The 15,600-nt window shown below is 42.5% G+C and overlaps 1 protein-coding gene and 1 pseudogene across 6 annotated transcripts in view; one reads left to right on the top strand and one right to left on the bottom strand.

Annotated features, from left to right (window-relative positions):
* Window positions 1–15,600, top strand: part of PKP4 (plakophilin 4) — a 272,376-nt gene that overhangs the window by 29,402 nt on the left and 227,374 nt on the right. The gene's annotated exons all lie outside the window — the stretch shown is intronic.
* Window positions 2,437–2,958, bottom strand: LOC142424769 (NEDD8-conjugating enzyme UBE2F pseudogene; annotated as a pseudogene).

Raw genomic sequence — 15,600 nt, 5'->3', positions numbered from 1 at the left:
ACTGGATGTTACATGTTGTCTATTGGTTCACTTAGGAGAGTTTGGTTTTCTTTACCTCGAATCGCCATCCATACTAAACGACACTGTCTTTCATTTTCATCAGCAAGTGCTTCTAGTGTTAACTGTGTATCACAGGCTATTAATAAGCTTTTTTCCAATCTTGATGCCACTTTCTTTACATAGCCCAGCTTTTCTGATGATCTGCTCAGCATACAGATTGAATAAGTAAGTAGAAAGGTGGCAGCCCTGATTTTAGATCATGCAGTATACCCTTGTTCTGGCAAACAACTACCTCTTGGTCTATGTACAGGTTCCATTGAGCATAATGAAGTGTTCTGGAATCCCATTCTTCTTAACATATCAATAGTTTCTTATGTTCCACACAGTTGTATGTCTGCAGACTCAATAAAACACAAATACACATCTTTCTGGGATAGCAGTATTATCCCTCTCTCCAGAGCCTCTTTTGGATCCGGCTTGACTTCTGAATCTGGCTTGAACCTTTGGCAGTTATCTTCAGAATTTTACGTGCTTGTGATATCAATGATTTTATTCAGAAGTCTGCACTCTTGAGCCCCATTTCTTTGGAAGGGGCACAAATATGGATCTCTTCCAGTCAGTTGGCCAGTAGCTGTCTTCCGTTTTTTTTTTTGTATAGACACATGCGTCCAGTCTTTGATTAGCTTGTTGAAACATTTCAGTTGAGGTTCCGTCCATTTCTAGAGCCATGGTGGTTGTTGTTATTACCTTTAGTGCAGCTTGGACTTCTTCCTTCGGTGCCAGTAATTTTTGTTCATATGCTATATCTTGAAATGGTTGAGCATCGAGCAGTTTATTTTGGTACATTGAATCTTCCATCTTCTTTTAATGCTTCCTGCATTCTTCCATATTTTGCCTTTGGTATCCTTCAGTATTGTCTGACTGGTGCCTAATAATAAGGACAGAAAGTTCTTTTGGGCAGTGCTTGTCTAGACTTATTTACACATTATTTATTTATTTATTTTTCTTACTCTGAGGAAAATGACAGTGCCATTAAAACAACAACTTTCAATGTGAGCATAAACCAGCAGATTATACCAGAGTGGATTCTGAAGCATGGCATGAACCCTTGTATACTCTGCAGGGTTGCCAGTGGCTGATTGTCAGACCTTTGTTCCAGGGTACCTCTGGCAGCAGCCTGGTAGCCATGTGTGTGGTCTCACAAAGGACTGCGAGACCTTGAGAGAAAGTACAGTCCGTTCCTAGAGAACAGCGCACTTTTTCATGTAATCCTGCTAACGTTTGGTCATTTCTGAGCATGCCATGTGTTTTCTTTTTCTTTTAAAAAATCATGTTATTGGGGGCTCGCACAACTCTTAACACAATCCAAACATCCATCCATTGTGTTGAGCACATTTGTACCTATGTTGCCATCATCATTCTCAAAACATTTGTTTTTTTACTTGAGCCCTTGGCATTAGCTCATCATTTTCCCCCTCCTTTCCCCCTCCCCTTCCCTATGAACCCTTGATAATTTATGAATTATTATTATTTTGTCATCTCTTACATCATCCGACATCTCCCTTCACCACTTCTCCACTGTCCATCCCCCAGGGAGGAGGTTTTATGTAGATCCTTGTGATCGGTTCCCCCCTTCTCTCCTACTTTCCCTTTACCCTCCCAGGATCACTACTCTCTCACCACTGGTCCTGAAGGAGTCATCTGCCCTGGATTCCCTGTGTTTCCAGTTCCTATCTGTACCAGTGTACATCCTCTGGTCCAGCCGGATTTTTAAGGTAGATGTGTTTTTGTTGTTTGTACTCATCTTAACAATTCATATACAATGATTTTGTTTTTTATTGCTGTTGTTGATCCCTAAATGTGTTAGATTATATCTGTTTTTTAGCATATCCTACAGTTTTTCTTTTTTCCCCAAAATATACTTACATTAAATAAAAAACAAACCAATGCATCTCAGGAAGGTAGACAATAAATGACTCTGCATTTCTGGGGAGCCTGGCAACCCCTGGGCAGGGTCCCAGCACAGGAGAGGGCTAGGCGGCTTCACATCCAAGCAGAGTCTGGGCAGCAGGGTCCTGAAGACACTCTGCGGGTCACATGGTCTACATCATTAGCATCACTGGCGCAGGGTGGTTTGCTGGGGAGGGGTCCGCAAGCTCTAGCCACTGTGAGTTCAGTGAAACGCGTCAGGAATTCCACCAGCAGCCTGTGCGGGGCAGGTTCAAACCAAACCCACGTTAAGGAGGAAAGCAGACAATTCTTCAGAACCCAAGACGCATTCCTTGCTGATTTTACATTGCGTTCTCCAGCTAACTTGGGCAGGTGGAAGCTGTTCTTCAGACCAGTGTGTCACGGGCTGGTCCAGCCCGGTGGGACAGCGGGACCGTGATGGGGACGGAGGGCAGCGCACAATCCCGGCCCTGCAGGCCTCCTTTATCATCTGGCGTACCGCTTCATGTAGTCTTCCACTTTATTCCGGAAGTCCTCCTTGTCCCGCAGATGATGTTCTGCAGCTTCAATATTCAGTGCATCATCAAAATTCAAAAGATCCTTCAGCGTCCTCGTGGGAGCCCAGCCAGTGCCGTCAATCAAATGTTCTCGCAGTAAACTCAGACAGATGTCCCCCGTCTCTGTGATGTTGGGGTGCCAGATTCTGGTCAGGCACTTCACCTTGGGGGGCACCATGTTGTAGGCATCAGGAACTTCAGTTCAAACTGAAAATTTCCACCTTGGTAGTAACCCTCATCTGGGCTCACGGTTAGCTGGAAGCAGTGGAGCTTGTTGGGATCAGGAAAGTGCACCTTACAGGTACAAGGTACGTGTGCTTCACGCTCTGCAACCTCTGACGAGCAGCTTGTCTCTCACAGACCCCCTCCGCGTGGAATGGGAGGCGGTGGCTGCGGAGCGGGACCCTTTGCGACCGTCATCCCGCTTCCGTTTGCTCGCCAGAGTGAGCATCGCTGCTCTTCCCCCTGGGCTCCCCGAGAGCGGCGAGGGGGCCCGGGAGCCAACGCCATGCCCGGCCCTCACGGCGGCGCCGGCTCTGACCCTACAGTTTTTCTTAAACAATTTTAAAACTTCACTTTCAGATAACAGTGCGAAAGTAGAGAATTGAATTGTGAACATTTGTTGTTCCGTGGTTCTTAGTCTGCACACATAACAGCAACTGTGAGGCTGGCACAGGACAGGCAGCGCAACCTGCCGTCACGATGAGTGGAGACTGACCCAACCGGGTGCACGCAGGCCAACAATGGCATTTTAATGAGTTTTCCCACATCCAATGTAAACATCGTGGATTTGTATGTCCAGGTTCAGAAATTTTCCTCATCAGATACTGCCCACTCACTGCAGTCTTGAGCAATTCAGTGTTTTGAGTTGAGGAAATGGGTATCTTTTGGAAAGTTGAGGTAAATATTAGAAATGTGTGGTTGGTTTTCTTTTCTTTCTCTTAGTTGTTTGGGTTTGTCTTTTAGTCCATTTCTTTTCGTAGAATTTGCATTTCTTGCTCTATTTTTAATTTATGCGCACCCCTATCAAGTCTGTTTCAGTTCTTAGGGTGACCTTACATAGCAAAGGTATACCTGCTCCTAGAGAGTTCCAAGACTGTAACTCTATGGGAGGAGAAAGCCTCATCTTTCTCCCTTCGAGCAGCTGTTGGTTTCAAACTGCTGACCCTGCAGTTAATAGCACAACACTTAACCACTACACCATGAGGACTCCTTTGTGGACAGGTTTGTCTCAAAGCCCTCTAGTTGCCAACAGGCTAGTGCCCTCCTGACATTTCTGGATTCTGTCTCTACTTTTCCCTTTCTTTTTTACAGCCAGATTGTTCTGCCATGGTCATGTGTTTCAGTTTTGTATTTATTTTTGCCTTCTTAGACTACTCTTAGAACTTGATATTCAGATCTTCAACTTGTAGTATTTGATCTCTGTCTCATGTAAGTGTCATGAGCCGTGTAGTCTCCTGGACATTGTGAGCTCTAGCTAGGTGCGTTAGTGACAAAATGTATGGAATTTTATTTTTCAATCCTTGTAACAGACTAGAAAGGAAGGGGCTTTTTATGCATTGAGATAGTACTATGTAGAAGAAATGGTTTTTTCCTATTGTCTTATTAATTGTATGTTAATTTGAATTAGACACTTTTAAAATCCTCCAATGTTAACCAAAAAACAAATCCCTAAAATTAAGTGAAATAATTTTCAATAGAGTTAATTTTTTTAACTCTTGAATTTATTAACATCTTAAAGTTATACAACTGAATTTGGAATCATGGACTGTTCCAAGTTAACAGATATTCTGAAAGGTACTGGTTTTCATCACAATTCTGAGTAGTTTTTTTTAAAAAGCAACAAGCAAATATCAGTATCCGTTCATTTGAGTTTCTTTTTCGTATGAGTTTGCGCTGTATAAGTGTGTGAGCATCAGAAAGTAAGTAGAGAGCGAATGTGAATCAATTTACATTTCCACAGTTGGGATTCTGAGCCAAGTCTGCATCAATCTGAGAACTGAAACATGACGACTCTGCAGTCTGTGCTTTACAAGGAGGCATATTTCTTACTACGCATGTTGCCGGCTACTTTCTGGGAGATCTCCACCCCTCCATTTGCATAGCAGTGAGCTTTTAGTGACTAAACTGCCCATTCCATGTTAGGTATGCACATGTATGGCATCACCTAATGAGGCCTCTGGTGTATTCTCTGGATAGAGATAGTCATAACTGACCTTTATGCTAGATGGAATGTTAGAGAGTTGTAATAAATAGACTTCTTGTTTTGTAAGTGGTGGGCTGTTAGCATGAATCTGTTTGTTGTTGGGGTTTTTTTTGACTTGCGTTTACAGGTATATGTGGTAAACAAGATTGCACACACCTGTAAATGGTGAAAACTGCTCAGAAACTGAGTGTAAAGGATCCCTGGTGGTACAGTGGTTAAGCTCTCAGCCACTCATAGGAGGTCAGCCGTGCAAACCCACCATCCACTCCACAGGAAAAAGATGGGGCAGGAACTCCAAGATGCATGCCCGTTCTGTGTAGTGCAGGCACTGTAGAATCCATTCAACAGCAGGGGGTTGGGTTTCGAAGGCTCAGCACCATGTAGATTGGCTAGAAGTGAGTTGCTGCAGTGGGAAAGTTTGCTATTGACAATCACAACAAAAGGGACTGTGATAATGCTAGACGTCACAGCCTTACATCTTATTCCCTACGATGCACTCTGATGGTGTTACTCTCCTATTTCATGACTGATCTCCCAGTGCTCTTGTGAAGAAGGCTGAAAGCCGGACAAGGTCTTAGCCAAGTGTCACCCTCTATAAGTAGAGGCTCTGCTCTCAGTCTTCATCATCTCCCCATGGGCCAGGTATTATTGTGGGCCCTGTTTTACCAATGAGAGCAGAGAAACACATAAAAGTTAGCTTTTTCAAGACTGAATTATTTTCTGTTGAAACTCTGTGCTTCCAGTAATGGAAGGAATTTTAAATACAGTGAAAACATTTTTGAGATAATATAGATTCTAATACAATTAATGGGACCCATATGTCCTGAGGGGCAGTGGGATGAAGCCTGTCCACAATAGATTTTTTTATATCTAGTGAAATCCATGTAGTCATTTTTAGTGGCGCTCAGAAGATTTATAAAAATGGAATCTGATAAGGAGTAATAGACTTTATAGCATTATGTAATTCATAATCATAATTGTACTTTTTAAAAGTACAATTTTAAGTTTTGCAGCTCAATTTCTAAATTAGTAGTTTTGTGGTAGGCCATAATTAAACTAGTTTATTGCTATTTAAATATTTGCAGATGTGATATAAGAAAACTTTGTGACTTAAATTGTGTGAAGTATGGATACAATGTTACTTTTGTCATAGAAAGTAGAATTTTCCTTCTTAGAGGTTATCAGTAGAGTAATAAATCATGATGTGAAGTAATGTTAACAGAATATGGTTGACCATTTTCCATTGTATCAAATTTAATGAAGTCCTCTGAAAGCTAATGCTCTGTTGGTCACGTGTACCTGTGTCTCAGATGGACCTTGAAGGGCATCATGTGCACGGCCATGAGATCCATCAGACTGATGCCTGTCAACCAGCTTCTTGAGCGGTCTCTTGGCTTAGTGCTGTAAAAGGTCAAGGAAAGTGGAATATTCAGAACTGAGTGCTCCCTGTTTACAAATTCTCGTTACACTAGGGCTCTTCTCTAGGAAAACATACAACAGCTTTGGATTAAGTGAACTGAATTTGGAAAGCAGTGCAGAAGGAGGGCAAGGAGACGCATCCTAGCGGTGGGATCCGGGTGTGTGAAAGGCTTCGATGATCTCCTTGTGCGTTAAAGCTTGGGCATTTCGATCCTTGAAGGATGACTGAAACAATTGGGCACTGGTCATGTTAATAGTCATGGCTACGCTCATGGAAGTGCTTATGTTCAGAGGCACGATCATCTTTTCAACATGAAGGACAGTGTCTCATGTAATCTCATATTCCCCTCTCCAGCCATGTGATAGTTTCTTATTACATGGTCTTTAGGTGAGATGAAACCATAAGCAAGTATGGGACAAAGAAGAAAGGGTGGTGTGAGCTTCAAATTTGTCACACTTTTTCATCCTGTAGCTGTGATGTCAGGATCAGCCCATCAGTTTGTGTGACAGTTAGAAATAGCGACAAGTAATATAAAAGGGATATCATTCATTGTTATGAAAAGTGTTTTTTTCTGAAAGTGTATTTGTATTTGTCATTTATCAGTTGTCTTCACTGTGGCCTTCTGGCAGTAGATGATTCTATATGATCATGTGTATTTGAGACCCCAGAAAATAGACAAGGAGGAATCTTCCTTACTTTGGCCCTTCTGACTTGTGAGTATGAGTAGCACAATCCAAACCTTAGTTTTCACATGAAAAGAGAAAAAGTTTCTGATTACTTGAACGCGCTGCCTCCTACCCCAAACCACACACCTGCTTCCATCAGGTCTGTCTGACTCATAGCAAAGCTATGCAGGAGTTAATGGAAGCAGACAGCTGGTGAGTCTGAACTGTGGACGCCGTAGCCCTCAGCACCACGGTGGCTTCTGGTTTCTGGCAGTGGACTCCATCGAGGGAGTGGCAGCTCAGTGTCCTGTGAAGAAAGCTTGTCTTTATCTGTCGACAACATTTGTGGCTTTGGAGAAGGCATTCCCTCTCTGACCTTTAGTTGCCACAGCCATTGACCTTGTCTTATTATTTCTCTGGGTATTAGCATATCTGAGCTCTTACTGGTTATTCTTCGCAGTGTCTACCTAAACTTATACTTTTTGTAGTTGCAAGGCCGCTTAATATGTGGTTACATGATGTTAATCTTTTTGAGCTTGTGTACTTGACAAATTAAGAGACTTCTGAAGTTAAAAACCACTTATAATGCTTTTTCATAGTTACTTGCTAGGGGCAATGCTCTCCATCTCATTCCCTGTGCTGCATACGTTTTTGTTTTCCTGTAGAATCACTGGTATGCTGTGCATGAAGGCAACTTCCACGCTGTGACAATTATTTTAGTGTCTGATGAGGGTTCCCTTATCCTTTGCCTTCCCTCTTGAAACTCTGCCCTTCTGGATGCAGCGGGCTGCTGCATCCGTTGAGCTGATGCTCAGACATGAACCAAGTTGCCAAAGCCCCTTCCCTCTCTGTTCAATTCTACTCCCTCTGTTACTCATGTCCTTTGGCGCCCTCTGGGCAGTGCAACTTATCCTGTACCTGGCTGTTCAATAAAGATTGGGGCTCAAGTCCACTCAACAGTGGCTTTAAGCCAGTGTTAGATATGAAGATCTCTTTGATGCATAGCAAAAAGACTTGGGAAACGACATCTGAAAAACCAGCCATCGAATAGCCTGTGAGAACAGTGCTGCTGCTTGGACATATATTTGGGTCAGCTCATTGGAAATGGAATTGTTTTGGTTCATAGCTTACAGAATTTTCTGTTTGTAATCCGAGGAAAGGCTTTTTGAAGCAGTCATTCATGACAAAAGTCTTTTTGTTGAAAACATCATTAAGTACAGCACCACTTGAACAAGTACAGTAGGAGGCCATACTAGTGAGGGACACCTGGAGGACTCAGGGCAGGCTTTTGTGCTGTCGAGCCCCAGAGCCCTGGGTACAGGCTCCCTCCACCCCCAACCTCAGTTTCTGTGCACGAGCAAACAAAACCCAACCTGACAGTACAAAACCCTTTCAAGGAAATGATAGGAGAGATTATTATTCTCAAATGGCCTTTTTAAAAAATAGACATGTTAGAGATAACTATCCAAATAGTGGGGCATACTTAAAATATTTTCAGTTAATATAAGGCTGTGTAAATCAATATTACCAGGTCTTTGAAGGGTCAAATTGCAATACTTGTAGCCAAACTGTAAATGTAGCCGGTAAGCAGTTACTGCTCCCTCAGATTGGTAGGGACAAAGGTGACTAGGCTGGCGCCCAGGGATTGAGAGCATGCCCTCGCCATCTTTCTTCCTGCCAGGCTTTGGTGCTAGCTCTGTGATGATGGACCAGATTACCAAATTGAATTAAAAACAAACCATGACTCTGGAGGTGGGGAAATGTGTTATCTACAGGGAAAAACATATTGTTAAGTTTCTTTTGAGAAAGTTAAGGGATAGAGAAGTAAAGTAGAAAGATTTTTCTTAGCCTCTCAAGAAGCCTTTAACAAATTCCCACTTTTAGTGCCTATTTTTAAGATTTGCTGCTGGATTTTAAATGGCAAGAGTAGCTGATTTGTCATAGATGACTAAAATTTGAAAATGGGAAATAGCAAGTAAGGATAAGTGGGCATTGTTTTCCTTCTTTTTAAAAAATTTAAATTAAAAAATTTAATTTGACTTCTCAGGAGTCAGTGTGGGAAATGGTTCTAAATATCTATCTAAATCGCCTTGCAGAGGCCATGAGTCACGAAGTCTTCCCCTAAAAGACTGATCAAACTGACCCTGCCTTTGGGTTCTCCCATTGTATTCACCCCGCTAATCTTTGTTTTGTGGAAAACGTTTCTGTAAACAGGGAGATTGAGTTGTCCATACATCTTATTGATGGCACTTTGTCATCATTTCTGCGAACCAGGCACGTGTCTTGTTTATTAATTCCTCTTTATCTCTGTCCTCTACATCAACTTCATCATCAGATGTGTGTAGCGTTGTGTTGTTGGTGCGTACTCTTATATACTGTGTGTTCTGTAAATTGTTTTAGTTATGGCATTATTCTCATTCAGTTGATATTTTTACCCACAATTTGCATTAGTAGCTCCATCCTTTGTGCTGTATGGCCATCTAGCCTGCTGATTCTGGCTACAGTTGAGTATTTCATGATACTCATCCATGGGAATCTTACCTCTGCTCCCTCCATCTATGATGGGCATTTAGATAGCTCCTTTTCCTCACCCTCACAAGGAGGCTGCATGTCCAACAATTTGTTTGAAATATGTACTTGGGACCAGAATTGCTAGGTTATAGAATATGAGCCCAGTTAATTTGCACAAGCTGTGACAGATGCTATCCAGAATGGCTGCGTCCGTCTTCATCTCCCCATACCCACCAATACTTAGTGAGTTCCAGCTTTCCAATTTTGGCCAATCTGTTGTTGTTGCTCACTGCTGTTGAGCCAGCTTTCGACTCATGTACATAGAGAGCCGTGAACAGTGGATTGAAGGTCTCTCTCGTTTTGTTTCAACCTCGCGATCGGGTGTATATTGGAACATTATGATCCACAGGATTTTATTCATTGATTGAATTTTCAGAAGTGTGTTGCCAGGTGTTTTCTCCTAACTTGCCTTAGTTTTGAACCTCTGCTGAAACTTGGTTAGTATAACACACAACCCCCCACTGCCACGGTGGAGGCAGTACATTGACTGGGAATTAAACCTGCTCTCCTGTGTGGAAGGCAAGAATTATGTCACTTTATATTTCTCTGACTTATGAACTTGCTCATCTTTTCTTTTTTTTTTTTTTAACATTTTATTAGGGGCTCATACAACTCTTATCCCAATCCATACATATACATACATCAATTGTATAAACCACATCCATACATTCTTTGCCTAATCATTTTCAAAGCATTTGCTCTCCACTTAAGCCCTTTGCATCAGGTCCTCTTTTTTTTCCCCTCCCTCCCCGCTCCCCACTCCCTCATGAGCCCTTGATAATTTATAGATTGTTATTTTGTCATATCTTGCCCTATCCAGAGTCTCCCTCCCCCCCCACCCCCCACCCCCCTGACATCCGTCTCCCAGGGAGGAGGTCACATGTGGATCCTTGTAATCAGTTGGCCCTTTCCAACCTACTCACCCTCTACTCTCTCAGTATCGCCAACAAATGGTCTTTGGGTCTCCACTCTGCACTTCCCCCTTCAATAACCATGGTATATATATGTATATATATTTTTTACATGATGCCTTATACCGGGTCCCTTTGGCACCTCGTGGTCGCACAGGCTGGTGTGCTTCTTCCATGTGGGCTTTATTGCTTCTGAGCTAGATGGCCATTTGTTTACCTTCAAGCCTTTAAGACCCCAGACACTATCTCTTTTGAAGCCGAGCACCATCAGCTTTCTTCGCCACATTTGCTTATGCACCCGTTTGTCCTCCGTGATCGTGTCATGGAGGTGTGCAGCCAATGATATGATATTTTTGTTCTTTGATGCCTGATAACTGATCCCTTTGGGACCACATGATCACACAGGCTGGTGTGTTCTTCCATGTGGGCTTTGTTGCTTCTGAGCTAGATGGCTGCTTGTTTATCTTCAAGCCTTTAAGACCCCAGTCACTATCTCTTTTGATAGCCAGGCACCATCAGCTTTCTTCACCACATTTACTTGTTCACCCACTTTGACTTCAGCAGTTGTGTCAGGAGGGTGAGCATCGTAGAGTGCCAATTTAATAAAAGAAAGTATTCATGCATTGAGGGTGTGCTTGAGTAGAGGCCCAATGTCCTTCCGCCACCTTAATACTAAACCTGCTCATCTTTTCATCTGCCTGTGTATTTTCAGTATACTCTACTGTCAATTTTTGTTTACAACTTTTTCCCAGGTTGTTTCTTTTTATTGAGAGGGCCCCATCTTCTTAAGTTGACTTGAAGCACATCTTCTTATTCTGGACTTTAGCTTCGCATCAGACATTGCAAAGATCCTCATTAAGTCTGGACTCCCTGTTAACTTTTTCATGGAAATTATTCATTGACACATACCCCTGACATATATTCATGGTTATAAAATCCACTGGGAGTCTTTTTTGATCTTATGGCATATAGCTTCTGTTTGAGTCATTTCCTGCCTCTATACACCTCAGAGATGTTCCCACACAAAATATTTTCTAAGCTTGTAGTTTGACCAGTCACCGTTTGCTTTACTCCATTTGGAGTCCCTGTCATGACCTTGCCTGGATGAAAGTCTTCAGGTGGCAGTAATTTGCCTACAGAGTGAAGCCAAAGCACGCTCAGGGCATGTAAAGTCCTTCACCACCTGTCTCACATCTTTCTTGTTAGCTCCCTTATACAGTACTTCCTCTTACTCACCTGAGTCTCTAAGTACCTTAAAGGTGATGCTTTCTGAGAATACCCTCTGACAGAAAAATGAGCACTGTGAAATCATTCAGAAGGTAGTTTCCCTACTTAAATGGTTCTGGAGTCTTGAAAGACACGTTCCTTTTGTTAGTTTTCTATTTAAATGGAAACACTTCTATTCAAATCACAAAATTAATACATTCTCATTGTTTTCAGAAGTCAAATAATACAGGAAGTTTCAAAGAAGGAAATAAAAAAATCTGAATCTTAGTCACTGTATACTTTCTTCTTTTTATTGTATACTAATGTTTTTGTGACCTTGCTGTGCATAGAGTCATGTAGAAAGCTGTCCAAGCCCAAATAAACTACCGTTGGCCGGAGTGTGAGCCAGGCATTGATCATTTTTAATCAATTAGAAACACTGGCCTTTACAACCCTTTAAGTAATTTTAAAAAGAGCAAGTCTTACATTTTGCTCAGGATCTTGCTTTGTTTCTTTCTGAAGTACTCACTAAGTAAGATTAAAAATTCTACCTTTGGTTTAATATTTAAGTGTGATGATAAATTCCACCTAATTTGAAAATGATATCAAGCATACAAACCTTGTTAATCATCTTGGTTTATGTCATAGCGTAATTATTTAAAAGTGACTAAGAGTTCTTGCAAGTAACTCACTTTTGAGTTACATATTAGATGAAGTTGTATAAAGTTCGTCCTTGATTACACCAAATTATAGTTTGTCAAAATTCATGAAGGGTGAAGAACTGTGAGAACATTTATCTTTTTGTCCCGAATGGCAGAATTCGTCAAGTACTCATTGGAAAGCAATGCTTGTGAAGATACAACACTCTCCCTCACATAATACCACTTCACTGAAGATATTTTAAATTGAGAAATCATCTTTTTATTTTTTTAAACCATTTGATTGGGGCCTTGTACAACTCTTATCACAATCCATCCATCCATCCATTGTGTCAAGCACATTTGTACATTTGTTGTCATCATCATTCTCAAAACATTTGCTTTCTGCCTGAGCCCTTGGTATCAGCTCCTCATTTTTCCCCTCCCTCCCCACTACCCCCTCTCTCATGAACCCCTGATAATTTATAAATTACTATTTTGTCATATCTTACACTGTCCTATGTCTCCCTTCACCTACTTTTCTGTTCTCCGCCCCCCAGGGAGGGGGTCATATGTAGACCCCGATAATCGATTCCCCCTTTCTACCCCACCTTCCCTCCACCCTCCCGGTATTGTCACTCTCACCACTGGTCCTGAGGGGTTCATTTGTCCTGGATTCCCTGTGTTTCCAGTTCCTATCTGTGCCGGTGTACATCCTCTGGTCTAGCTGGATTTGTAAGGTAGAATTTGGATCATGGTCTTTTAGGACCAGTGGTGAGAGTGGCGATGCCTGGAGGGTGGAGAGAATGTGGGGTAGAAACGAGGAACTGATTACAAGACTCTACATATAGTCTCCTCCCTGGGGGATGGACAGCAGAGAAGAAGGCAGGGGGGAGACATCGGACAGTGTAACGTATGACAAAATAATAATAATTTATGAATGATGAAGGATTCATGAGGTAGGGAGAGGGAGGGAGAAAATGAGCAGCAGATATTAAGGGCTCAAGTAGAAGGCAAATGTTTTGAGAATTATGATGGCAACAAATGTACATATGTTCTGGACACCATGGATGCATGTATGTATGGATTGTGATAAGAATTGTATGAGCCCCCAATAAAATGATTTTAAAAAAGAATTGGGATCGTGATGGGTGGGGGGGAGGGGGAAGCATTTAAGAACTAGAGGAAAGTTGTATGTTTCATCCTTGCTACATTGCACCCTGACTGGCTCGTCTCCTCCCTGAGACCCTTCTGTAAGGGAATATTCAGTAGCCTACAAACGGGCTATACTGCACCCTGACTGACTCATCTCCTTCCCACAACCCTTCTGTAAGGGGATGTCCAGTTGTCTACCGATGGGCTTTGGGTCTCCACTCTGTACTCTCCCTCATTCACATTGATAGTATTTTTTGTTCTTTGATGCCTGATACCTGATCCCATTGACACCTCGTGATCACATAGGCTGGTGTGCTTCTTCCATGTGGACTGTTGTTTCTCCGTTAGATGGCTGCTTGTTTATCTTCAAGCCTTTAAGACCCCAGATGCTATGTCTTTAGATAGCTGGGCACCATCAGTTGAGAAATCATCTTTTATCCTCAATTTATTTCTCCTCTCTGGCTCCTTCTTCTTAAACAAAATATTTCTTCTCTAGATTTTAGCAAGCTGCCTTCACCTCCTGAGAACATAACCACTGCGCAGCTGTGTACCCTGCTTATGGGGCTTAAGGTTTCCTCCTCCTCAGCCAAGGCTAGAAAGACTGGTTTTCTATTCCCATAAAGAGGGACAGTCTCAGAAAGTCACAGGGGCCAATTTTCACATTGTCTTAAAGGGTCGCTATGAGTCGGAGTTGACCTTGACTTGATGACAGTGGTTTCCTCCGCAGCCTCAGATCTCTGCTCAGCCACCCGCAGCCTGGCTGGCATTTCCTCCCAGCAGCACCCTCTCCCGCTGTGCTCAGAAAGGGACTTTCGACCAGAACAGGAGTTTTTCCAACCTCACCCTAGGAGCAGCACTTGGTCTCATTGACTATCCCTTCCTTGGTGACATTTCTTTATCTCCTGAACTGTCAGGACGCTCCCCTCCCTAACTCCCCTCCCCCCGCCGCTGTCCTCTTACATCTTTATTCCTCCTACTTCTTAAGTTCCTTCTCCAGCCAGCCCTTGTTCTCCTGATCTACATAACCTTTCCCCAGTTTAATAAAGCGATAATGCATGTGTCCAGTCAATATACAGAACAATCAACATGACTTTCCAAAATCCCACCGCTTAAACACAGAGTATTCATGAAAATGGGATCATGTATGTACGTAGTTACTATACATAGCCTTTGATTCATTTTTGTAATTGAATAAGCAATCAAATATTGAAAGACATAAGAAAAAGCAACAGTCCTTTCACCCATCGCCCATCTCATTCATTTCCCAGAGACTTCCATTTTCTTTTTTTCTTTTTTTTTTCCCTAGGCCCCCAGAGACTTCCATTTTCAATTATTTTCGTGACTTCTTCTGGTGTTCATCTTTATTACTTCTGTAAATAATACAACCATCGGTGAGTCATTTAGGAACCTATAATGATTCAGTGAGGGCTGTGCTTTCTGTTGAGTCATCAATTTGGGACATCATCTCTTATTATAGTAAGTGAGAAGTTCTGCTGTGCGCTCTTCTCTCTCCCATTTTCCTAATACTGATGTATCAGATTTTTAATTGCATCATTATTCATTGCTGGCATCATTTTGACAATGTAAATACTATTCATCAATGAAGCAAGTAGTCTTTCTTGCTGTATAAATGTGCATTCCCAATAGAAGTGCTTGCTTCATTTTTATTTACTTAAGTTTCTTTTGATAATACGGCCAAATCTTTGCAACCATTTCTTCAACCTCCTTTTAATATTTTCTACAATACCTGCTAAATCACCACCGAGTTCCTTTTCCAGGCGACCCTGTAGGACAGGGCAGGACTACCCCTGTGAGTTTCCAAGACTGTAACTTTGTATGGCTATGGAAAGCCCTCTCTTCCAAGGAGCGATTGGTGGTGTGGCTAGCAGCCCGACTTGGAACCCCTCTGCCACCACTCCGAACCGACTTGAGGACTGAGCTTGCCTTTGGGCTGGAGTTCCATTTATGGACCACCCTCTTGGACCACGCCTCCATCTGCCTGTTCTGGGCTTATTTTTGAAGCCTGCTTCACAGCGCCATCCAGCTTGAATGGAGCCCTCACCAAGGGACTGAAGGGAACCTGACTTGCTGTATGTTAGAGCAGAAATCGCATGATATAAATCTCGTGTTAACAAACGCAGGGATCAGGCAAGATCTCAGGAAGTTTGTAGTCCCTTGAGGTGTCGGGCACTTGCTTCTGTGATGGCGTGAGTGTGGTTCAGCTGCGGTCTTGTGATTTGACTGTGCTCCTTTGGCGGCAGCCTTGGATGCTTGAGCAGGGCCATGGTGGGGTGGTTAACCTTGAGCTGTCTGCTGTACCC

This window comes from Tenrec ecaudatus, chromosome 13 (assembly GCF_050624435.1).
Source record: "Tenrec ecaudatus isolate mTenEca1 chromosome 13, mTenEca1.hap1, whole genome shotgun sequence".
Lineage (NCBI taxonomy): Eukaryota > Metazoa > Chordata > Mammalia > Afrosoricida > Tenrecidae > Tenrec > Tenrec ecaudatus.
Note: the sequence above shows the minus strand (reverse complement) of the source record. Positions and strands in the feature narration are given on the sequence as shown.